The following is an 18,638-nucleotide window of genomic DNA, read 5'->3' as shown; positions in this document are numbered from 1 at the left end:
AATGTATTAAATACACGGATTCAATCCTTAAGCCTCTGAGAGCCGCTGCCTTTTTTCCACTGCTATACAGTGACTGTATATACCTTCTGGCTCTGCACACTTTTTGGCTGCATATTTAAAGCTATAAAAGGACATGATGACTTACAGCAGCTGAATTGGCAGAACTTCAGGTGACCTGGGGGACAAAGCTGCTGCTGACTGTCCAGGGGGCGGAGCTAATCAAACATGTGGGCGTAGCTGAGGGCTTCCCAGGGGAGGAGGGATGACTGGAGGCTCAGTGTGGCTGGAGAGGAGGAGGGGGTGGAGCTTATCATCCGGGGACAGAGCCGTGGATGGCATGAGGAGTGTCAGACAATCTGAAGGAGCACAGCTGGAGGCAGCATGGGGGCGGAGCTTATCGCGGTCTGGGCGGAGCTTATCGCAGCCCGGGGTCTTCTAAGCTTCAGGTAATATGGGGGATGGGGGCGGATGTGCACACTGCGGGCCTGCGGGTAGCCCGGAGGGGATAGACTGAGCCACGGCAAGGGTGTTGATTAGTGATGACAGGAGAAAAGTATTTCTCCTCTCAACACTGGCTTGCTGCACTGCAGGGGATCTGTGGGCCTATTTGCAATGGGGGGCCTGGAGCTGCAGCTCCATCCGCCCCATTGTTAATCCGGCCCTGGTCTCGGGCAGTCTCTCTTTTGTTCCTGATCCTGAGTCCTGTCAGGTGATGAGATGGCTCCGTCCATAGGGATGGGGGCATCTAGTGGCTCCTGGCGGTACTGCAGTCAGCAGTGACTGCAGCTCTCAGCTTCCGAAGTCGTCCTTTGCTGGTCCCGCCCCCACACCTCCCCTTACTAGCGTCACAGCGCTGTCACAGGACGGGAGGAGGTGGGGCTGGCCGCTGGAGTGGGGGGACAGAAGTTCCGCGATCCAGGCTGCCGGCTGCCGCTGCTTGTACAGTGATATAGGCGCAGCGGCAGCCGGCAAAAACAGCACACAGTGAAGGGATGCAGTGTAGGGAAAGCGCCTCTCCTGCCTGGCGCCTACCTGCACTACATCCCTTCGCTGAGTGGGTTCCGCCGGCTCTGCTTATTACCTTATAGTCAAGGGCCCTTCCCAGGGATATTGGGCCTGCAAATAAACCACGCCTCCGAAATCAAAACATTCTGGCCCAGTTACTTCCTTTACTGGCCCCTTTCCATCATGTCGCTCTCATGCAAGATCCTGTTCAGAGCCACCGCACTCTATATTTCTTTTGGCATGGCTTTAGGCAGAAATAGTCATGGCTCAGACATCTCCCACTAAGCCTCAAATCTCTCAACAACGAAGATGAGTTCCTCAGCTCTCATGACAGATCTCTAGTGAAATCTTTATGATTCATGTTTCTAAATTAGTTCTGGGTTGAAGCAATTTCTTAAGAACCTCAGACAAATCAAAAAGATGCAACCTAACCGGTTTCTCTCTTTCAAAGTGTCAGTGGGGAAATTGTTGGGCTCTCCCATCAGCCATCACTCCAGTGTGAGGCATTTAATCTAAATTCATCTAGGTTTTCTGAGCTTCACCAAATAAATAAGGCGTTAGCATCTCTGCACAGTTTTCCACTGGGAATATAGCATGTCAGAATCTATAGTCTGTTTGGTACTATATAAGCTGTAATTTGTGGCCTAATTGGACACCAACATTGCTGGGTATGTACCAATACTATCTTTGTTCACCTGAAAGTCAAAGATTAATATCTTTACTCTCACTTCTTAACCACCTGGCTGGCATGGTCGCATCAGATGCGACCATGCCTGCAAGTGCTCTATCTGACCTGGTCGCACAGGATGCGACCAGTCAGATAGAGAGTGTTAGCGGGGAAGGGAAACTTCCCTCCGCTGCTGCTCCCTCTGCCTCCCTGCACTCTCCCCTACTGATTGCCGTGCTGCCGATCACTGCTGATGATCGATCAGTATGGCAGGTCCCCCCCCCCCCCCCTCCAGCGGCTGCAGACAATGGCAGCCGCTGGTGAGTGTAAATTAACCCTCCCAAGCCACCCCCAGACACCCCCTGTATACCTGGAGGCTGTCCCGGCTTTCAAAATGAAAGCTGCAATGGTCGCGATGTTCCCGATCGATGTTTCGATATTTTAAAAAATATTTAACTAAAATCATTTGGAATAGGGTTAAATTCATGTTCTTCACCTAATTCAGTCATAAAAAAACGACAATTTCAGAGCAGTTTTTGGTGAAATAAATGTCAGTTAAGTGGTTAATCATATTCAAGAGAGATTAAATGTGCATACGGTATCATGTACTGTAGGATGACCATAATATCCCTTTAAACTGGGACACTCATAAATTACACAGGTTCTGGGGCTGAATAAAACCAGGTGACATACAGACTTGATGTCAGCCAGCCACAGAACCTGTGTAATTCATTAGTGTCCCAGTTTAAAGAGATATTATGGTCAGCCTATATGACATCATCGCAGAATTATGACTCAGCACAATCTCTTATATTCATCATTCAATAAAATTTAAATTACATATGATGTACAGTTCCTCATAAACTGTTTCATTAGAATAACAGCAGAGGTTTAGCCATATTGCAGACATGAACAACAAGAAAAGAGTCTATTTTCAGATTCAGTGTTCTGATAGATTTGTAATATTTGATATTGGGCACTGTTTCTTTGGGGGATTCCAGAAAAATTGCACATTGACATAGGGCCTAATTCATGTTTATATGAAATTACATTTGCAATTGCAATTTTCTAGGCTAAGGAGCTGCTATTGTTAGCAAGTGAAGCTGCCGTCCAGAAATGAAACACCCGCCGGATTCATCACAACTCATTTGCAATTGCATACACATTCGCAGCCTACAGTATATGCAAAAGCAAGGGACATTGGCCCTCATTCCGAGTTGTTCGCTCGCTAGCTGCTTTTAGCAGCATTGCACACGCTAGGCCGCCGCCCTCTGGGAGTGTATCTTAGCTTAGCAGAATAGCGAACGAAAGATTAGCAGAACTGCTACTAAATAATTCTATGCAGTTTCTGAGTAGCTCCAGACCTACTCACAGATTGCGATCAGCTCAGTCTGTTTAGTTCCTGGTTTGACGTCACAAACACGCCCTGCGTTTGGCCAGCCACTCCCCCGTTTCTCCAGACACTCCCGCGTTTTTCCCTGACACGCCTGCATTTTTTATCACACTCCCGAAAAACGCTCAGTTACCACCCAGAAACGCCCCTTTCCTGTCAATCATTCACCGATCAGCAGTGCAACTGAAAAGCGCTGCAGGATCCGCAGCAAAACTGCTAAGTTTTTAGTTAAATAACTAAGCGCATGCGCCCTGCGTGCCTTGCGCATGCGCAATTAGCAACAAATCGCAGCATAGCAAAAATCGGCAACGAGCGAACAACTCGGAATGACCCCCATTGAGGCTAAAGTAAGGTCTAGCGCAGGGGTCTTCAACCCGTGGCCCGCGGGCCACAGGTGGCCCGCTGCTATGGTTTCCATGGCCCGCCGACGCGCCCGCCCGCAGCGCACATATGAACAAAAAAAAAATAATTCCCTTTCCCGGAGTCATGTGACTCCCCCGCACTGTCACTGGTTGCCTGTGAAGAAGGGGAGTAGCTCCTCTTAGGCTGGTCAGTGGTCTGGTCACCCTTACTGTGTCTCCCTCCCTGTGTCTCCCTCCGCCTGCAGTGTTGAATAGGTGGGTGAGAGCGGCGGGGACCCGGCTGGGGGGGGTGCGGCAAGTTACCATTGAGAGCAGGGGGCAGTGCGGGAACCCGGCGGGCGGGAGCGGAGGGGGTGCGGCAGCATGTATGCAGCCTGAGCATGGCTGTGTGCGGCGGGGACCCGGCGCGGGGGGGGGGGGGGGGGGGCTGCGGCAGGAGAATAAAAGTGTATAAGTGTTGAGGGCAGGGGGCAGTGCAGGAACCCGGCGTGCGGGAGCGGCGGGGACGGGGGTGCGGCAGCCTGAGCATGGCAGTGAATAAATTAGTATTGAGGGCAGGGGGCGTGGCGGGGGACCCAGCAGGGGGTGTATTAAGTATTAAGAGCAGAGATGGCAGGGAGCATGCTTTGACAATGCTGCTGTCTGTCTGTGATGGGGAGGAGGGAGGGTATGATAGCACCTATGTCTTGACATAGGCGCTATCATACCCTCCCTCCCCCCATCACAGACAGACAGCAGCAATATTGTGAAAGCATGCCCACATTATACCCACCAGTCCAGTGATACTGCCGTATGAGTCCAGTTCAGTGCTTACAGACCAACATCTTGAGAATACTCTGCGCATAGCGACTTCTAACATTGATGCCAACATTGACAAGCTGGCCAAGCAAAAACAATGCCAAGTTTCCCACTGATATGAACTTATTATAATAACAAAGGTAAAGTAGACCATGTTTCATTCATTAAATTACAATAATTATCTTTTGAAGTCTTTTTTATGGTCTTATGAGTCTAGAAAAGGTCTCATTACAATCATAAATTAAAATTTAGATTCTAAATACCGCAGTATAGCTTAGTGGCCCTCGGCTTCGTTTCATTTTTTTATGTGGCCCACACTGTCTTAAAGGTTGAAGACCCCTGGTCTAGCGCTACACAGACTGAACGCAGCAGTAGCAACTATAAGCCTAATTCAGCAAGGAAAGCTGCTGCGGCAGTCCTGTTAACCATGCGCATGCGCAGCCGCACTGCGCATGCGCACACAGTGAGATGGGAACGCCTCTGTCTGATTGACAAGCAAAGGCGTCCATGGGGCAGGGGAGGGCGCATCGCGGCGGCATTAAAGGGGCATCGATTTGCAGTTGGGGGGGGCACAGTCCGGACAATGCAGGCATGTCCAGGCCATTTGCGGGGCGGGCCACGGCGGCTGCGTGATGTCACATGCAGCTGCAGCGACCCAAAACATGGGTGGCTGTGTGCCTTCGCAGCTAGGCTGCATAGGCAGAGGGCTACCCTAAACATGCGAAAGCATCACCACTGCCCCCTGTTGTGCCAACTATCTCTCTCTCTGTATATATATTCAATATGTTAAATGACCTAAACTACGTTCATGTGGTGTACTACAACCCATAAATGATTTACAATGAACTGCTGATTTTAAAACCACTGCTTGGGCAAAAATGTTTTGCATTTGAAACATGATGTGTTAATGGCAAATGCAGGGGGGGTGTTCAGTTTGCCAAAAACTAATCATCCTCCTTTTGGCCCAGCATAAAGCTTGAATCATGACCACAACATTTTTGGGAGCCTCCCGGCCATTTCGAGAGAGTAGGCAAGTATGCACTGCACACACACCCTACACACACTGCACACTACACATACACTGAGCACACACATTTTATACACTTACACATACTGTGCACTCTACACACATTTTGCACACTACACACACACTTACCTTACAAGAAGCAGAGCAGTGCTGTTCCTCTCTGGCTGGCCAGGGATCTGATTCTGCAGCAGTTCCACCTCTCTACCAGGAGCAGCCCTGCTCGGTACGTGTTAGGGATGGCCATCGACCATGAATTAGTCAAAAACATTGATGGTCTATGGCCAATGTTGAATACTTTAGCCATCCATGGGGGAAAACCAAATGAATTCCCAATAAGCCTCACATGCCAAGTGGGAAATACACCACTGACCTCCGCTAGTGACCCTGACCTTATATCAGGAATGGCTATCGATGGGTTAACCAATGATGGTGCCACTTGTGAGTGACATCGTTAGCCTGAAACCATCAACAGTGAACCATCAATACTTTATACCCGTTGATAGCCATCCCAGAGGTCCAATCAGATCTGAGGGCGGGGCTTGATGGGACCATGTGGGACAGGGCTTAACAACATGGGGACAGGGCTAAGCTTAGTGCTCACTACATCAGAGGGAAAAAATGTAGACAGGATGCCATTAATTTTGGAGAATCTTCAGCTCTCCACCACTGATGGCAAAAAAGCATCAGCCATTGGTGGCAAACTGTCAGTGGTCCTTGACCATCGATGGCCATCCCTACTTTGGATTTGTTGACTATGTTTTTGCCTGCTGGTTCTGTAACCATTCCAGATCTTCTTAAGCCCTCATTGTCACCTCCAGGGGGTAGTATGAGGGCAACAGCCTGTGTGCTCCTGGCAGTAAAGTTGATACTACCTTGGGACGATTCCCCCCCTCCCCCGTCAGCACTGACTGCAGGGGATCCTGTGGGCCTACTTTCAATAGGGGTCCTGGAGCTGCAGCTCCATCTGGCCCTTTTTCCATCACTTCTCTTGACAATCCGATGTGGGACGAAAGAGGGGAAAGGCACGGAGCGGAGGCTGCTGTCTGTTAGGAGAGCCGGGTCCAATGTTGTGGATGTCAAAGTGGAGCGGGGTGTGCAACACCCAGAGAGATTCAGTGCACAATAGGCTTGGGGGCCTCCCTTTACCCCTATTTCAGCAAGTTGTGTCTGTGTTAGTAAGTTTATCTGTTTTGTGTGTGTCAGTAAGTAGTGTCTGTCAGTTAGTTGTGTCTGTGTCAGTAAGTCTGTGTCAATAAAGGGTGTCAGTGAGTGATGTGTGTGTTGGTAAGGGGTGTCAGTAAGTTATAGCTGTGTCAGTAAGGAGTGTCTGACAGTAAGTATATATGTATGTTTGTGCCAATAATTAGTGCCTGTGTTAGCAAGGGGTATATGGCAGTAAGTGGTGCATGTCAATAAGTATATATGTCAGTAAGGGGTGTCTGTGTCCATAAGTGTTTGTGTCAGTACGATGTGTCAGTATTTCTGCCAGTAAGTGTGTCTGTATCAGTGTATGTGTTTGTGTTAATAAGTGACATCTGTATCAGTAAGGGGTGTCTGTGTCAGTATAATCTGTCAGTAAGGGGTACTGTGTCATTTAAGGGTGTCTGTGTAGGTAAGGGTGTCTGTGTCAGTAAGCGGTGTCAGTAAAGGATGTCTTTCAGTAAGTGTGTATGTGTTGGTAAGTGTGTGTGTCAGTAAGGGGTATCTGTGTCAGTAAGTGTGTCTGTGTTAGTTAGTTAGTGTGTCTGTCAGTAAGTGGTATCTTTGTAGGAAAGAGGTGTCAGTAAGTAGTATCGGTCACTAAGGGGGTCTGTGTCAGTAAGTGTGTTTGTGTCAGTAAGTTGTATCTGTGTCAGTAAGGGTTGTCTGTCATTAATTATGTATGTTTCAGTAAGTGTGTTTCAGTAAGGTGTGTCAGTAAATGTGTCTGTGTGTTTGTCAGTAAGTGGAATCTGTGTCAGTAAGAGGTGTCTGTGTAGGTGTATGTCAATAAGTGGCGTCTGTGTTAATAATTGTGTGTGTGTCTGTAAGTGGCATCTGTGTCAATAAGTGACTGTGTGTCCCATGAGCCCTCAATTCCCTGTCTTGTTTTGCCCAGATCTCTGCTCCCCTTTCCTGTCTGCTCTATTATGCCTACGTGTCTGCTCTCCTTTCCCTTTGCAATATTTCCCCTGTCTATGCTACCATTTCTCCATCTGCTCTGTATTGCCCCCATCTTTTCTAATCTTTCTACATCTGCTCAGTTTTGCCTCATCATTGCTCCCCTTGTATGTTGATACAGCTCTCTGTATCATATGTTGGTCACTGTGATGCTCTCTGTATTATATGGTGGTCACTGCGATGCTCTCTCTATCATATGGCGGTCGCTGTTACTCTATTATATAGTGGTCACAAACTTTTTCTTGTTATAGCTCCACTATTAAGTGGTTGAAGGTAGGCACTAACTATGACCTCCATGGAGATAGCCACACCCATGGCACAGGCCACACTACATATGTAGACCATACCCACACCACATTGCTCACACACCCATATTACTAGTCACACCTCCTACTGAGGCACACAATAGGCCCTTCATAAATTTCAGCTCCAGGCCCATGTGGACCTTAGTTTAATCACAGTTTCTAATACTCAACATAGGCGCATAAAGAAAACATTAACCACACTTCCTTTCGATAAGATGCTTTTTCTTCCACTTTAATAGATGTGTAGTTCATACATAAATTGAGGAAGCAAAGCAAAAAAATATAATGGTAGGTAATGATCAGGCTTCTCAAATAACCATCCACAAAGGGTAATCACTGTCACTGTATATAATAACATTAGGGGAGACCCCCTCAGCAAAGAACTTACAATGATAGTAATAATAATAGACATATTTGGTGGGTCTTTCGTTCAGAAGTGTTCTTTTCTCCTTGTTCTCTAGCACAGATAGACCCTCAGCATGAGTATAAATGTACACCTAAGTGTTTTGAACCTCAAAATGTCTTTGTTAAGACCCTTTTGGGGTGAAAACACATAGGTGGGGAAGTCTGCTCTGGAACTGTGGTGGCCATAGACGTGGAGGAAAGGAGGATACGCTTATGAACGGGGCTCCGTTTTTGTTTTACACCTACAGCTACCTCCATATACCTTGGTATGAGATCACCCTCATTTATGTTGACTGTCTGCTTGCTATGTTTATGAATGAAGCTTTTATATAAACCATATTACCGTTTTATGTACATTTATATCCATGCTGAGCGTCTATCTGTGCTATTTAACAAGGGAAAAGGAAGGCTTCTGAGCTAAATACCCACCAGATGTGTCTACTATTATTATTACCATTGTGAGTATGGTGACTATGATGACCTGTTGTGGATGGTTATTTGAGAAGACTGATCATTACCTACCATTATATTTTTTTGCTTTTCTTCCTTCCTTTACGTATGAACTACAAATCTTCTGAAGTGGAAGAAAAAGCATCTTATCAGAGGGAAGAGTGGGTAATGGTGGTCATTCCGAGTTGTTCGCTCAGTAATTTTCTTCGCATCGCAGCGATTTTCTGCTAACTGCGCATGCGCAATGTTCGCACTGCGACTGCGCCAAGTAAATTTGCTATGCAGTTAGGTATTTTACTCACGGCATTACAAGGTTTTTTCTTCGTTCTGGTGATCGTAATGTGATTGACAGGAAGTGGGTGTTTCTTGGCGGAAACTGGCCGTTTTATGGGAGTGTTTGAAAAAACGCTACCGTTTCTGGGAAAAACGCGGGAGTGGCTGGAGAAACGGAGGAGTGTCTGGGCGAACGCTGGGTGTGTTTGTGACGTCAAACCAGGAACGACAAGCACTGAACTGATCGCACTGGCAGAGTAAGTCTCGAGCTACTCAGAAACTGCACAGAGAAGTCTTTTCGCAATATTGCGAATCTTTCGTTCGCAATTTTGCTAAGCTAAGATTCACTCCCAGTAGGCGGCGGCTTAGCGTGTGCAAAGCTGCTAAAAGCAGCTTGCGAGCGAACAACTCGAACTGTGCTTAAACTTTGTATGTTTGCGGAAAAGGTGTGACCCCATATTTTATACTATACTGAGGCTGCTAAAGGGTGTGTGCACTAGGACCATATAATTTTGTATTACCATGTGGACCTTAATCTGGCACTGCCCATTTAAGATGAAATAAAGTAAAGATAATGCCAAATTGGATTCTAACTGCCAAACAACTGTTGCAAAACAACTTTTTTTTCTAGTGAAGTCTCCGCTTGGACTGTGTTAATATACATAAAGAATTATGCTATTTGCTTCCTAATTGAGTTTTACAAGGACTGAGAGTTGCCATATTATCATTGTTTAACAGGAACCAAGTCCATACACATTTTAAGTTAAGTTCTTTCAAAATTATACACTTACTTTTCTAAATTTTATCAACTAAAGAAGTCACATTATACATTGTTTTATACTGGTTGTTAAATAGTGATTTTTAAGCATAGTTTCTTAGCCTTTCAGATCCTCCAGGAGAGTACAGTTTGAAGCTATTATCTCCCGCTGCCCTACATTATAAATCATATCTCCTGATTCCTTGAATTCTTCATTGCAGCCAGGGATCCACCAAGGAATTTCTGACCAAGGACAGTGATTTGCTGCAGTCACTAGTATGACTTCTGCCTGGGCTCATAAGCCTCTGCTGTCTACTCTCAGCAAACCCTTGTGGGACCCCTGGCATTAGAGAATACCGTTTGCTTGACACCTGTGATCTGTGTCTTATCTAGGATGCTAGTATGTGTGAATTGTGGAATTATTAGTATTCTTTACTTTACTTAAACACACAAAAAGGAAAATACAACAAAAAGTTTTAAAATCAGGTCAAACTGCATTTTAAATTTATTGCATAGGCATCACATTTATTAAGTATATTGGTGGTCATTCCGAGTTGATCGCTCGTTATTTTTTTTCCGCAATGGAGCGTTTAGTCGCTAATGCGCATGCGTAATGTCCGCAGTGCGACTGCGCCAAGTAAATTTTCTATTAAGTTAGGTATTTTACTCACGGCATTACGAGGTTTTTTCTTCGTTCTGGTGATCGTAGTGTGATTGACAGGAAGTGGGTGTTTCTGGGCGGAAACTGGCCGTTTTATGGGTGTGTGCGAAAAAATGCTGCCGTTTCTGGGAAAAATGCGGGAGTGTCTGAAGAAATGGGGGAGTGTTTGGGTGAACGCTGGGTGTGTTTGTGACATCAAACCAGGAACGAAACTGACTGAACTGATCGCAGTGGCAGAGTAAGTCTCGAGCTACTCAGAAACTGCTAAGAACTGTCTATTCGCAAATCTGCTAATCTTTCGTTCGCAAATCTACTATGCTAAGATTCACTCCCAGTAGGCAGCAGCTTAGCGTGTGCAAAGCTGCTAAAAGCAGCTTGCGAGCGAACAACTCGGAATGACCACCTTTGTGCTGAGTGAGAAGTTTCACAGCGAATATTTGCACACAAGAGATCCAGTATTGCAGGCAGCAATGTTAATACTAATAATTGCATAATTTCTGAGAATATATTGCTGCTATTGTTATATAGAAATATCTTGCAACAACCATTTAAGCGTAGATATGCCCATATGTGGAGCTAGGCACGCACTTTAAGTGGAACATGACAAGCCCCCTAAATGGTGTGCCACACTTCGCACAGTGCATTTTACTACCAACTATAATCTACCTCAGGGGTGGGCAATTAATTTCTATAGGGGGCCACATGAAAAATCTGAAATGTGTTGGAGGGCCGAACCAAAACCGGCATTTGCTGATTATTCCAGAGTACCGCCGAATGGAACTTTTATATTATCACTGCTACGCAGTACACAACGTAGGGCACACACACACACACACACACACACAATTATTATAATTTTTTTTATGTACAGGGGATATAATATGTACCTGCCCAGGATCTCTATATTGGGGGTAGGAGAACGGTCCTCTAGTCGGCAACGCAACACAGCATGGAGCTGACTGAGCGACGCGCTGTTAGGCAAGGAAGGACGACGGACGTATCAGGAGGCGCCTTGGGAACATGCTGGCGGTGACTGACAGGGGAGGCGGGCAATGGGGAACGATTGTGTCCTGCAGGATGCGCTGTGAGTCACTCGTCCTGTGTGCGCCTCAGCCAAAAGCATTTCAGTGTTGGCTGAGGCACACAGAGGACTGTGATTCACAGCGCTTCCTGCAGGACCCGAGCAGAAAAATAAACATATCCATGGTGCAGGGAGACTGTGGGCGGAGAGCCTACGCGGGCCGGACAGGGATTGCCAAAGGGCCGCATGTGGCCCTCGGGCCGTACTTTGCCCAGGTCTGATCTACCTGAACCTAGTTTTCAAAAGTAGGCAAGTATGTGTCTAAGAATTGCCTTGTGCTTTTTTGTTGTCTCTTTACTTATTTGTTTTACTGTTTGGTGTATTTTACTCTAAATCCTGTCTGCATTATTTGCGTGTTAGTGGTGTGTGACTGGTAATGGGTTTAGTTCACTGTTTTGTCTGTATTCTTTTCTTTATTCTGTGTTTTGTGAGGGAGATTATGTAATAGAATAAGGAAAGGAGTGCTAGGTCATGTAGGTAGAAGCAGATCTCTTCTAATGAGAGTGTGAAGGAAGAGGAAAAGGAAGTATATTAGAAAGGGAAGAGGTAGAGGTGAAGGGAGGTTATAGGGAAGACAGAGGTAATGGCCAGGAGTCCAAAGTAATATCTGGTTGCAATATTTGATACTCCCATGATGAAATCTATCTCTATCTATCTAATGTACAGCACATCCTGAAAGTATTCACAGTGCTTCACTTTTTCCAGGAACATCTCAAGGATGATCAGTGGAAACAGGATGCACTTGAGCTCAATTTTGGCAAAGGCTGTGAATACTTATGTACATGTGATTTCTTAGTTTTTTTTATTTGTAATAAATTTGCAAAAATCTCAAACTTTTTTTCACATTGTCATTATGAGGTATTGTGTGTAGAATTTGAGGGAACAAATTAATTTATTCCATTTTGGAATAAGGCTGTAACGCAGTGGTTCCCAAACTGTGTGCCGTGGCTCCCTGGGGTGCCTTGGGACACTTGCAGGGGTGGCTTGGATTGGTGGTCCAGGACAAATTCAAAATATTTATGGTCAATATAATAGGCAAAACTAGTGCTAGTAGTGGTCAGTCATAAAATATGTGGACAAACAAGCAAATCTTGTCCCTCACCACACAATTGAGCCTAAGGATGACATATAAACACAATCTACTTAATTTAATATTTCTTTCTAAATTTCTCAATAAGAAATTTTTGGCCTAGGGGTGCCGTGAAAAAAATTCTGATACTCTAGGGCGCCGTGATTAAAAAAAGTTTGGAAAACACAGCTGTAACGTAACAAAATGTGGAAAAGTGAAACGCTGTGAATACTTTCCGGATGCACTGTAGGTTTGAAATAATGCAGTTTAATTTGTGGTTTTGCTTTTGAGAAACTGTATGGTCTACAAAACGGCAGCTTAAGATCAGCCTTTATCCTGTATCTTTTAATACTTTTTATCTCACTGATCATTGAATTGTGCTTTCAATCCTTTATTCATTAATGGGTTTTGAGACACTTCTTGTTGCGTTTCTTCCTGTGGAGTTTCTGTCTTGCAATGATTTTGTGACATTATCTACACCAGTATCTTTATTCACAATATACGCTTACAGTATGTACAACTAGTAGCATCTAAATAAGACAAACATGCTGTTGTAATGCTTGCAGTACCTGTGACCGAAGAGGACATGGCAATCCTGTTTCAGAACTCCACAGCACCCCAGTGTTTATAGTTCCTGTTTGACATTAAAAAGTGTTACAGATGTTGTTATGGGGGAGATGTGGGGCTGAAGTTGCTGTGTTTGCCGTTATGCAGGACCAGTTACAGCAAACAAGTGACAATTGCTTAAAGTACAGTATAAGCATGTGAGGTCACAGGCTGGGTATGATTTAACGGCGATCGGGATGACAGCGTTCAGTATACCGATGCCAGCATCACGACAATTTAAATACTGACAGGAGTGAGCTAGGGCTATTCTTCCCTCACCTGCTAACCCTCCCTTCTCGTAGCCTAAACCTAACATCTCCGCTCTCCCTATGGTGTGCAACCAGGGCCGGTTCTAGCCCTTTTTGCGCCCCGAGCGGGAAATGGGGGCATGGCTTCATACAGGCGGCGTGGTCAGTTACACCCCCTGTACAGTAGAGTAGCACCGCTGAAATGCTGAGCGGTGCGTGATGACATCATCGCGTACCGCACAGCAAAGGTCCTCTCCATGAAGGGAAACTAGGCGGGTAGCGTCTAGTTCCCTTCGTGGAGAGGACCTTTGCTGTGCGGTGCGCGATGACGTCATCGCGCACTGCACAGCAAAGGTCCTCTCCACGAAGGGAAACTAGACGCGTAGTGTCTAGTTCCCTTCACAGGGGGACACAGCCAGGGGACACAGCGGGCAGCGGGGGGCACAGCAGTAGTGGATCTTGCCATGGTGCAGCGCCCTCCGGATGGTGCCGGCGCCCTCCGGAAGGCGGCGCCCCGGGAAAAAGTCCTGCTTGCCCGTGGCAAGATCCGCTACTGTGTGTAACCCTAACCTCCCCCACTGTTGCCTAAATCTAACCTCCTCCCCCCCCCCCCATTTCCCACAGCCTAAACATAACCTCCCCTTGGTGGTGCCTAACCCAACCCCTCCCCCCCTTTGCATCCTAGACCTAACCTCTCCCCTCCCGCAGCCTAACCCTAACCTCCAGGGGTGGCACCTAAACCTAAACCTCCCACTATGCTCACAGGATTCTGGCGTCAGTATTCTGATGAGTGTTGGGATTCCAGTGTTGGTATTCTGGCTGCTGACACTGGGAAGACAGATTGTCCAACTATTTTATAAAAGGAAACATGGGCTGTTTCCTTGTATAAAATAGTTGGACGATCTGTTTGGCTCTAATTAACAATATTTTGCTTATTTGTACATAGGAGAGTTGTTAATAGATTTATACTGATCTCTCATTGGAGAGTTGTTAATGGATTGTAACATGAATTGTACCAATATATGTCTTATTTAGATAAGAATGGAGTGTCACAACGGGCTGTAGATGAAGATCCAGCATGTGGGCGTTTACTGGAGAAGTGGATGCCACAGCAGGAAGGAAGAGAGGTGGTTGGATATAGTTCCTTCTCATGAAACCTGGAGCGCCAGAGGAGGCGAATGAAGCCTAAGGAGGCTGAGGAGTTATGCCTGGTGGGCAAGGCTGCAGACCACTGACAAATGTAACTTGAAGATTAAAGAGTGTTTGTTTGGCAAATGTGGCTGAAGATAACTGAAGAATGCAAACTGAAGACTGAATGCTTGGCAAATGTGGGTGAAGAACACTGAAGAACGAAGACTGAAGAATGGATGCTTGGCAGATGTGACTGAAGAACACTGAAGAACGAAGATTGAAGAACGTGACTAAAGAACACTGAGAAATGAAAATTGAAGAGTGAATGCTTAGCAAACGTGACTGAAGAACACTGAAGAATTAATGCTTGGTTGACTTGGCTGGAGAACACTGCTGCAGACTCGGGAAGCCCTCTATGGTCACAGAGTAACCGAGGTCGGGGCTCGTAGAGTGGTCAGCTGCGGTCGACGGAACTGGAAGGACAGCCAGCAAGAGTGCAGCGGCAGGTTATTGGGAAGACTTGGAGAGTAGAGTTGGAGACCCCTGGAGCACGAGAAACAACCACAGGAATTTCCTGAGGGAGCACAGAGCTGGAGCTTCTGCTCTTGGCAGTAACTTGAAGTACTGGCAGTGTTAAAGTCTGGGCTGACCCCTTTTAAAAGAGAAAGCTGCCCGGGATTGGCTGAATGAAACCGCAGAGCCTATCCATTGGCCACAGAGAAGTTTGGTCTCCAACATGGCAGCCCCCAGTACAGCAGACACACAAGGGCACGCTTCCTCACCTGCCCAGTCACCCGTCTCTGGTACTCCAGGGCCCGCAGCAGTCACTGCCACCAGACCCACCGCGCCTCACCTCGACCATGACCAGCTCCTCTGCCAGCAATGGAACGGGCAAGCCCCGGGCCCTGACACCAGAGGTAAGCCCACGGTCTCTGACATGGAGTCATGTAGAACTACATACCTACCAGCTTGAGAGGTCTGCTGTATATTGCTCTTATAGACCTCAAACCCCATCCGTTGCTAGTTGATTTCTCTCTATATTTCAAGATGTTTATCCCTTCATTGGTTCTCAGATTTTTGTTACACATCAATATAATTGAATCAGTCCTGTGCATTACCTAATCCCAGAAGGCGAGGGCAGTATTTGTAAAATGGTGCGCCTTACACAAAATAAAATCAGCAATCCTACATTAATAATGAGTAATATTTAAAAAAGTGAGGCCACTATTTAACATTATTGTCAACTGTACATTAAAATATACTTGCATAACCATGTAGGCATAATGCTGTCTACATCATTTAATGTCGACCACACATTTTTTTAATCTCATTTGTTTGTGTGGCCCTATCATACACTATTAATGTGATAGCTCTATATTATTGCTTTTTCAATCCATTGAATACATTTGTTGTGTTTTGTATTAGTGCCTTGCTGTTTCACATGTTTGACTAGTAAAGAAAATGTATAAAAAACTAAAATTTGTAAGAGCATTTATACTGATCTTGTCTTACAGACAAGAAACAAGTGATTGGCAGGTCTTCAGACTTTGGGCCTGATTCCGATTTGTAAGGTATTGCACACCCGCAAGTAGGTGGTGCAATCCCATACATACAAAATGCAAATACAGTGCACACGGAAAGTAATCACAGCGCTTCACTTTTTCCACATTTTGTTATGTTACAGCCTTAGAATGGAAAGACGGAAGCCACTTTTTAGTAAAAAGCACATGGTAGCCCGCCTGGAGTTTGACAAAATGCACCTGAAGGACTCTCAGACCATGAGAAACAAAATTCTATGGTCTGATGAGACAAAGATTGATCTCTTTGGCATGAATGCCAGGCGTCATGTTCGGAGGAAACCAGGCACCACTCATCACATAGCCAATACCATCCCTACAGTGAAGCATGGTGGTGGCAGCATCATGCTGTGGAGATGTTTTTCAGCGGCAGGAACTGGGAGACTAGTCAGGATAGAGGGAAAGATGAATGCAGCAATGTACAGAGACATCCTGGATGAAAACCTGCTCCAGAGAACTTTTGACCTCATACTGGGGCGACGGTTCATCTTTCAGCAGGACAACAAGCCTAAGTACACAGCCAAGATATGAAAGGAGTGGCTTCAGGACAACACTGTGAATGTCCTTGAGTGGCCCTGCCAGAGCCCAGACTTGAATCCGATTGAACATCTCTGGAGAGATCTGAAAATGGCTTTGCACCAACGCTTCCCATCCAACCTGATGGAGCTTGAGAGGTGCTGCAAAGAGAAATGGGCAAAACTGCCCAAAGATACAGTAGGTGTGCCAAGCTTGTGGCATCATATTCAAAAAGAATTGAGGCTGTAATTGCTGCCAAAGGTGAATCAACAAAGTATTGAGCAAAGGCTGTGAATACTTATGTACATGTGTACATATTTTGAGGGAAAAAAAGAATTTTTTCCATTTTGGAATAAGGCTGTAACATAACAAAATGCGAAAAAAAAAGTGAAGCGCTGTGAATACTTTCCGGATGCAAAGTACATCAGGAGATGTCTGTAGGAGATAGATGCCTCTTATATGCATCTGCGAGATCCGAGTGTTGCATCAGAGCACGCAACCTCGGAACATCATTGCAACCATCGGTGGTGACTCGCAATACCGTCTGGTCAGGAAGTTTGCATGATGCAGACCCCGGGCCTGACACACTTACAAAACCATGGTGACAAGCCCCCCCAGTTTGTAAAACAGACCTGGTCCCATCCCCCAAATGCTGTGTTAAAGTGGGGTCTGCAAGTTATATCACAGGACCTGTTCTGCACATACACAGAACAGCTCCAAACATTGGATTTGTACGTAAACCACCGGGTGTGTGTACAAATCTGAATCAGGCCCTTAAAAGGCCTATGTACTGTATCAAGCCCCTTTTTTACTAAAATCATCTGCTGTTTTGGCATTATTTTATGGGGATATGGTTATGTGACCAGCAGTCAGGAGACCACCGGTCACATTACCGACGGCTACATCCCGCCCCCCTCTAAATCCTGACAGCCGGCATGCCGACTAGCAGGGACCATAGACGCCGATTCCGTGAGTGCTCCTGGGCCAGAGCACCTACGGCAAATCAGGAGCACCCACGGCACCAGCCGCTGCCCCAGTTACCACTAGCCCCCGCAGTGGATTGACACGCGATGGGGGCTGCTTAAACGCTTCTGTACAATGTAGTGTAAAAAAACCCCCACCAAAAATGTCCAACCTCTAGCGCCTGTCTCCTCGGTGGCGGGCATTTTAATTTTTTTTCTTCTTTACACTACACGGTACGGAACTGCTTCTGCAGCTCCCAGTGCGTCTCAATCCACTGTGGGAGCTGTGGGGGCTAGCAGCAACGCCGGCCTGATGCATACGTGGATGCATAGAGCGTCAGGCTGACGAGGGTGCTGCTACCATCAGTAACAGTGAGTACTGTCACTCACTGTGTATGACGCTGCTCACAACTCCCGCTGCCCGCAGCAACAGTGGCTCTCATTTGGCCTTTACACTCTCCTGAGCCCGCTGGCAGAAACTGCGTGGAGGGGAAGGTGTTCCCGGCGCTCGATCTCCACTGTAGGCTCCTTCTGGCGGCCAGAGACGTGCAGCATCAGTGACATCAACAGCGGTACTGAAGGGAAATGGTGATCGGCGGCAGGTGTGACCTATCGGAGGGAAGTGGGGAGAAGACAGAGCCAGTGGTGGTTTCAACTGCTGCCCGCTGGGATCGTGCATGCCGTGCGGATCAGGGCACAGGCGCAGACAGGGGCATCTGGCAGCCAGGGAGGGAGCAGGGCCTGCGTTGCTTACCGGACGGCACTAAGATGATGAAAACCCGGCGGAACACCCAGAAGGGCCCGTGCGTCTAGTCCACTCCGGCCATAGACGGCTGTCTGGGAGAGGCCAAGTGGTGAAGGTGAGGCCGGGCAGGTTTGCACAGCATTTTTGTCTGTCTGTCTCTTTCTCTCTCTCTCATTGGGTCGCAGCCATACATGGACTGATCTATACCACCACTCATTATCATTTTATTTCCCACTGTAAAGAATGTGTAATATATATATATATATATATATATATATATCCTATATAAGTATTGATATATAGTGTGTTGCACAATGTGTAACGGGCATTATGGTGTGTTGCATAATGTGTAATGGGCATTAGTCACTGCCACGGCTGCCCATTCATTCCCACTCCCGCCAAGCACCCACCAGCAAAAATATAAATTGGCACCTAGGGGA

General features: G+C 46.5%; 1 long non-coding RNA gene across 1 annotated transcript; it reads left to right on the top strand.

Moving 5' to 3' along the window:
- Nucleotides 1-297: 297 nt before the first annotated feature.
- LOC135009128 (uncharacterized) lies at nt 298-15,877 on the top strand. The gene is made up of 2 exons (XR_010208719.1): nt 298-446; nt 14,303-15,877. It is a non-coding gene; the product is annotated as an uncharacterized LOC135009128 (long non-coding RNA).
- The last annotated feature ends 2,761 nt before the right edge of the window (nt 15,878-18,638 follow it).

This window comes from Pseudophryne corroboree, chromosome 2 (genome assembly GCF_028390025.1).
Source record: "Pseudophryne corroboree isolate aPseCor3 chromosome 2, aPseCor3.hap2, whole genome shotgun sequence".
NCBI classification, from domain to species: Eukaryota; Metazoa; Chordata; class Amphibia; order Anura; family Myobatrachidae; genus Pseudophryne; species Pseudophryne corroboree.
Note: the sequence above shows the minus strand (reverse complement) of the source record. Positions and strands in the feature narration are given on the sequence as shown.